Genomic DNA, 7,731 nt, shown 5'->3' on the forward strand with positions numbered 1-7,731 from the left:
TCCCCCTTTCCCGATTTGTTTGGAGGGCAATCCGGGAAAAACAGTTATGGATATTAGTTTCCTTTATGATGTTTTACCTTTTAGTCCTCTTTTTTCTTTTGGTGTTTTTTTTTTAGAATATTTTTGCTATTTTGTCCGGAGAAGACAAGGTGAGCACTCATCAGTCCTGTGTCATGCCAACAGTAAAGCATCCTGAGACCATTCATTGTGGGGTGCTTCTCAGCCAAGGGGGTGGGCTCCATCACAATTTTGCCTAAGAACACAGCCCATGAATAAAAAGAATTGCGTACCAACACATCCTCCCGACAGCATACTTCTCCACAACCACCATCAGGAAACAGTTTGTGTGACAGAACAATGCCTTTTTCCAGCCATGAATGGAGCACCTTGCATAAGGCAAAAGTGATAACTAAGTGGCTCGGGGAACAAATTTATTATATTTTGGTCCATGGCCAGGAAACCCCCAGACCTTAATCCCATGAGAACTTGTGGTCAATCTCAGAGGGCGGGTGGACAAACAAAAACCCACAAATCTGTGGCCAGCATAGCTAGTGCAAGAATGGGCAGCCATCAGTCAGAAGTGGCCCAGAAGTTATGCAGCATGACAGCGGATTGCAGAGGTCATCTGCTGAGAAAAGAAGGGTCACACGTGTAAATTATTTGACTCTTTGCATCAATTCATGTAATTGTGTCAGTAAAAAAGGCCTTTGGACAAAACCAAATTTTTTTTATGAAATGCTTGTAATTATATTTCAGTAATCCATAGTAACTTGACAAAAATATCTACACTGAAGCAGACAAAACTTTGTGGCAAATTATATTTTGTGTCATTCTCAAAACTTTTGGCCACGACTGTACATTACTGCAACACAATCAGAAGAGATATCTCACAATTTACATAAGGTCTTTGTTTTATTCAATAAACCCGCCAAGCATTGACTGGAATACCAGTATAGGATTTCTTTTGGAAAGTATCTTTTTAAATCATAGTTTAGTGTTAGAGCTCCACCAGCCAAACAAAACCTGAGACAGGAGCACAACATCACTCCTTTAACACTGTAAGATAGCGTAGCGTAAGCATAGTACAGTGGAGTTGTGCTTCCACAGTCTCCTCCTCTCTCTCTCTCTCTCTCTCTCTCTCTCTCTCTCCTCTCTCTCTCTCTTCTCTCTCTCTCTCTCTCTCTCTCTCTCTCTCTCTCTTCTCTCTCCGATCTGCAGTTGTCAAGAAAGGCTTCTTCTATCTGATCAACCCCCCCCCCCCCTCCCCAACTAGGCTGGGAGATGATCAACAAAGACAGCTGTTGGGCTCTGTTGACAATCGATACTGTCGCTATTTACACTGACATACACCACCGACTGACTCGGTTTGTGTTACACTACTGCAGATAAAAGCTAGAGTTGAGTCACTGTCATACATGATGTGGTATCTAAACCCAAGCTCCTTCCTCCCAGTCTCGTGCGTCTCACAGTCTGACAGAACTGGCATACAACTGCCAGAAGATACCCACATACAGCAATAGTTCCTGTGCAGTCGGCCATATTATCAGCCGGAATAGTTGAGAAGCATTTTGTGCTTTCATGTAAATCAGATTTGTTCTAAGATTAGTAAACCAAATCTGGGTTTATTTAAAGATCATTTTGATATCCTCACATAACATTTTAAAGGCTTTCTTTTTGTACGTACACTTGTGATTTTGTTTTGACATATGTGTTATTTTATCGATGAGCTAACCACATTGATGTGTGTGTGTGTGTGTGTGTTGGTGGTGTGTGTGTGTGTGTGTGTGTGTGTGTGTTGTGGTGTGTGTTGTGTGTGTGTGCTTGTGTGGTGTGCGTGCGTGCGCGTGCGTGCGTGCGTGCATAACTTTTCCTGCCTCTCTTGATTCCATCAGCAGTAGATTTGAGAGCAACAAACGCCTGCAGAAAACACCCAGAATCCTTTTTGTGTTTGTCAGCAGTTGCATAACTAACGTCAAGTGAAATCTCAAGCAATAAACATTCCTTACACACTTCTAAGGAACACACCTTAGAGGTCCTCCTCTGACCCTTCGACCTCTGACCCTGACCTGTGGCCTGTCCCACTACACTGGACATGTTAGGCTCCGCTCAGGGAACAACCTCATCAATCCGTCACCATGTACCCAGCTCAAATCCATTTCCCTGTGAATGATTGGTGATGATGGAGCTGGTCATGTACTCAACTCAAATCCATTCCCTGTGAATGATTGGCGATGATGGAGCTGGTTCATTCTAGTCAACATGAATTATATACAGTATATTGTCATTTTGGGCAGTGCCTTCGGAAGGTATTCAGACCCTTGACTTTTTCCACATTTTGTTACGATACAGCCTTATTTATAAAATGTATTATAAACCTGCACACAATACCCATAATGACCATAACAGTTTTAGCAAATGTCTTAAAAATAAAAACAGAAATGCCTTATTTACATAAGTATTCAGACCCTTTGCCAAGGAAACAGGCACATCCTGTTTCCATTGATCATACTTGAGATGTTTCTACAACTTGTTGGAGTTCACATGTGGTAAATTCTATTGATCTTGAATGATTTGGAAGGGCACACACCTGTCTATATAAGGTCCCACAGTTGACAGTGCATGTCAAGAGTAAAACCAAGCCATGAGTGTTGAAGGAATTTCCCGTAGAGCTCCGGAGACGGATTGTGTCGAGGCACAGATCTGGGGAATGGTACCAAAACATTTATGCAGCATTGAAGGTCCCCAAGAACAAAGCAGCCTCCATCATTCTTAAATGGAAGAAGTTTGGAACCACCAAGACTCTTCCTAGAGCTGGCGGCCAAACTGAGAATCGGGGGAGAAGGCCTTGGTCAGGGAGGTGCTCAAGAACCTGATGGTCATTCTGCAGCACTGCACCAATCAGGCCTTAATAGTAGGTGGCCAGACGGAAGCAACTCTCAGTAAAAGGCACATGACAGCCCACTTGGAGTTTGCCAAAAAAGCCCTAAAGGACTCTCAGACCATGAGAAACAAGATTTTCTGGTCTGATGAACCAAGATTGAACTCTTTGTCCTGAATGCCAGCGTCACATCTGGAGGAAACCTGGCACCATCCCTACAGTGAAGCATGGTGGTGCAGCATCATGCTTGTGGGGATTGTTTCAGCGCAGGGACTGGGAGACTAGTCAGGATCAAAGGCAAAGATGAACGGAGCAAGTACAGAGATCCTTTGATTAAAAACCTTTTCCAGAGTGCTCAGGACTGAGATTGGGGGTGATGGTTCACCTTCCAAGACGACAATGACCTAAGCAACAACCCAGACAAGCAAGAGTGGCTTTGAACAAGTCTCTGAATATCCTTGAGTGGGCCAGCCAGAGCCCTTACTTGAACCGATCGGAACATAGCTGTGCAGCAACGCGCCCCATCCACTGACAGAGTTGAGAGATCCCGAAGAAGAAATGGGAGAAACTCCCCAAATACAGGTGTGCCAAGCCTTGTAGCGTCATACCCAAGAAGACTGGAGGCTGTAATCGCTGCAAAAAGGTGCTTACAAAAAGTACTGATAAAGTAGGGTCTGGAATAGTTATGTAAATGTGATATTTCATTTTTTATTTATAATAAAATTCACACAATTGTGTAGTGTTATGTAGTGTTATGTAGTGTTGTGTTACGTTGTGTAGTGTTATGTAGTGTAGTGTGTTGTGTTGTGTAGTGTTATGTTACGTTGTGTAGTGTTATGTAGTGTTATGTAGTGTAGTGTGTTGTGTTGTGTTACGTTGTGTAGTGTTATGTAGTGTTATGTAGTGTTGTGTAGTATTGTGTATAGTGTTGTGTAGTGTTGTGTGTAGTGTGTAGTGTGTTGTGTTGTGTAGTGTTGTGTTACGTTGTGTAGTGTTATGTAGTGTTATGTAGTGTAGTGTGTAGTGTACTGTGTAGCCGTTGTGTTGTATCGTGTTGTGTAATGTTGTGTAGCGTAGTGTAGTGTTATGGTGTGTTGTGTAGTGTTATGTAGTGTTGTGTAGTATTGTGTATAGTGTTGTGTTGTGTGTAGTGTGTTGTATGTTGTGTAGTGTTGTGTTGTGTGTAGTGTTGTGTATAGTGGTGTGTTTAGTGTTGTGTGTTACTACACACAACACTACTACACACAACACTACACACTACACAAAACTACACACTACACAACACTATACACAACACTGCACAACACTACAATGTATGTAGTGTAGTGTTGTGCAGGATTGTGCCTGGTGTGTCTTCACTGCGCTGCGTACTGTTGTCACCCTTGGTTTGATTTGGAGCTTTCATTAAGCATAGCTCTGTTCCTTATGTTGACACAGATCCCCATGCAGCTGTTTGAAGCCAGCCGGGGATGATGTAATACGTCACAAACACACAGACATGAGCTTCAGTGCATGCAAACAATTAAGGCACGGGTTTTGACAACACTAATCAAGCGTTTCAAGTGTCCAATTTGTGCCAATTTGGCAAGGCTGTTGAAAATATATAAATGATTTATACCTTGTTTGAAAGCGTATTTGAGTCATAGTTTCATGGGGCATAGTTTGTTATGCAGATGTGAGAACAGATTGCTGTATTTAAAGAGTAATTATTATGTGAGGAAAACATAGGGAACATTTTTATGTATTAAACCGACTCTCCCTTTCCTATCTCTTTCCCCCCTCGTTTCGCTCTCTCTCTCTCTCTTCTTTCTCTCTCTCTCTCTCTCTCTCTCTCTCTTCCCTCCGCCTTCTCCCTTTCTCTCTTCTCCACCCAACAGTGATTCCTGGAATGATCGTTCCTCCCATGTAAGCGATGTTTGGGTATGAGAGGAAAGACTCAGGCGTGGATCTCAGCATGTACCCAAGGATCCAGTTGAGGACTGGTTCGTCAGTCCTGCGTTGAAGGAATAGAACCCGTAACTCAGGCCCTTTTTAAAAGGAATCACATTTGAACTTTAAAATTATAAGAAGAAGAAAACGCAGCATTTACAACAACCTCTTTGGAATTCGTAAGAGTTGAACGCAAGGTCACAGATTACCCAGAAAGCCCAACCCAGCTAAACATGAGTTTTATTTATTTGGGAGAGGTTTAACTCATACTTTTATTTAGTGTTTTACCTTTGTGCAAAACCATATGTATTTCCCATCTTCAACGTGTAATATACACAAGTGAAAATATTAGAGAGATTTTTTATTTATGAATCTGAAAAAGATAAATTAATACATTGTTTGTGAATGATAGAAGACATTAAAATGTGAGTTAAATAGTGAAGACTGAATTAGATTCATACAATTGCTCTACTCATGAATCAAGACTAGCCAAACCAGACATTTAGACATTTGTTTTGTACAACAGTGTGCTGGATAGAGACGATGCCACATTCCCTAACTAACCCTAAGGCACAGAAAGACACATACATGCTAGGTAGCACAAGCTAACCATGCACCATTGCAGTAACTCTCTGCTTTTGAGTTCTTTTGGCCGCTGCAAACAGCCCCTACTCATTTCTCACCCTCTCATGCCTAGCAGAGACAGCCATCGCTATGACTAGAAGCGTTCCCTTGTCACCACAGAAAGCAAGTGATTTATCCATGATGACACATAGCCGGCCATTCACTCCATGTTGGCTGTGAGTGTACCGATCGTGTCCCAGCTCCTAGGTGGTTGTCAGAGWTAGAGAGCAGAGCCTGAACCTGCTCTGAATACCAACAGTGTCGCTACTGTCTGGTTGGTCGTTGGACCGCAATCTTGCTGTGGAGCCACTCAGCAAAGCCCTGTAACTGTACATTAGAAACCTCTTGTTAAAGTGTTCTCTCTCTCTGCCATCCACCATGAAATCTCAATGAAGGAAACCATATGTTTTAAAAGGATGTCGCCATTTCACTTTTGCTATATTGTGTGAGTTATTTTTCTTTTTATGAACTATTCCTTGATAGTTTTTGGTTTGTTGTGTTCTCACCATGAAACTGTGATCATGGGCCGGCCATTCAAAATGTTTTTCTTGTTCCACCTTGTTACCGTACAACAGTTGAGGATCTGAGATAGGTTCAAACTGGGAGACACTTTATAGACAGACTAATGAGTCAACATGAGGTGTTTAGTGGTGTCCCAGTCGCCATGGTGAGACATGGAATACCCAGCACTGTAAAAGTTACCTAATCCTCAGATGCCCAGCAAATATCTGAATCCAACCTTTTCAATTGTCTTTTTTTTTCTCTCTCGTGTGATGTGTGTTTTTGTATATAGTAATACATGTCTGTGATGTTTCTTTAAATTTTGCCAAAGTCATTGTTTAAGATATATTTATACATTTAAAGAAGTCTTAAGGCAGCTTTAGTGTCACGGATGTCATGTTTACTACATACTCAAAATGATCCCATCAACTTTAGCTCGGAGAGTTTAAATAGTAAGGGAGATACAGAATGTTACATATCCACATGAATAATGTACTATCTCTCCTCATTTTCTACATTTAGCTTCTTCCACATCCTTCATGTGTATGTTTGCATTTTGTGACAGTGCCGATCAGTTTTTATTTGGTTGTTTACCACGTTCCGTGTTTAGATGTGATTCTGATACATTTCATTTTTTACGTTGTAGTTTTTCTTATGTTGTTTTAAGCCAAACTTCCATTTCTAGCTCCATCCACCCTAAAAGCCATTGTCTATTTTTTGTATCATTTTGGAAGTTAATGAAAATGTTTGTTTTTTTCGTCTTGATTTTGCGTTTGTTTTATCATATGGTCAAGGTAGTATATTATTCTTATAGTAAAGAGATTATATAAGTATATCATTTGAATTTCTTCTTTGCTTAGATTTTTTTGGCTTAAAAAAAAAAAACGTATACTGTTTAAAAACAAACAATATGCATGTGGGTTTTCTTCCTAGCCATGAAGTTGTGTGCTGAAAGCAGAAAGACCATTTTTTGGGGGGGGAAATATGAAAATACTTTCTTCATCTCTTCCATCTTATTTTCACTTTCCCCTCCGTTGTCTCACCAAAATCTGAACCAGCAGTTTAGATGCCTTAACAATGCAAACCCACAGACATCAGTGTAGAGTAGAGACCACATCAGTGCTCTGCTAACATACTTTCAAATGGGTGCAACAAGCAACATATAGAGAGGGGGGAGCACAAGTGTAACTGTTCCTGAGCCCTGAGCGATGTTTAACTGTTTTCCCTGCCGCAGTGAGCACTCGGCATGGCACAGCAGAGATAGGGGGAGCCAGAAATAACAGAGAAGAGGGAGAGAGAGAGGGAGGGAGGTGGATGGGGCTGGCTGACTGACGGGGGAGGACACTGAGACGAGATAACTGAGAATAGAAGGGAGGATAAATATTTAATGTGTTGAGCAGCTGGAGGGGAGCTGGTATGGAGCGGTGGAGAGGAGGAGAGGAGGAGAGGAGTGTAGCGGACTGCCTTGCTCATCTGAAGCCAACCCTTCCCTTCATATTCATCTCTCATCTTCAGGGTTATTTCCTCCGTCTATAACGATATATATATACAGTGGGGCAAAAAAGTATTTAGTCAGCCACCAATTGCGCAAGTTCTCCCACTTCAAAAGATGAGAGAGGCCTGTAATTTTCATCATAGGTACACTTCAACTATGACAGACAAAATGAGGAAAAAAAGTCCAGAAAATCACATTGTAGGATTTTTTTATGAATTTATTTGCAAATTATGGTGGAAAATAAGTATTTGGTCACCTACAAACAAGCAAGATTTCTGTCTCTCACAGACCTGTAACTTCTTCT

At 41.5% G+C, this 7,731-nt stretch overlaps 1 protein-coding gene across 1 annotated transcript in view; it reads left to right on the forward strand.

Moving 5' to 3' along the window:
• The window catches only part of LOC112074153 (transcription factor COE1-like), a 9,057-nt gene extending 2,197 nt beyond the window's left edge, over positions 1–6,860 (forward strand). Inside the window, exon 3 of the mRNA XM_024141378.2 lies at positions 4,756–6,860. The gene's annotated coding sequence lies outside the window, so the exon portion shown is untranslated. The remainder of the gene's footprint in view (positions 1–4,755) is intronic.
• The last annotated feature ends 871 nt before the right edge of the window (positions 6,861–7,731 follow it).

The sequence above is a fragment of the Salvelinus sp. IW2-2015 genome, unplaced genomic scaffold (assembly GCF_002910315.2).
Source record: "Salvelinus sp. IW2-2015 unplaced genomic scaffold, ASM291031v2 Un_scaffold2516, whole genome shotgun sequence".
Classification (NCBI taxonomy): Eukaryota; Metazoa; Chordata; class Actinopteri; order Salmoniformes; family Salmonidae; genus Salvelinus; species Salvelinus sp. IW2-2015.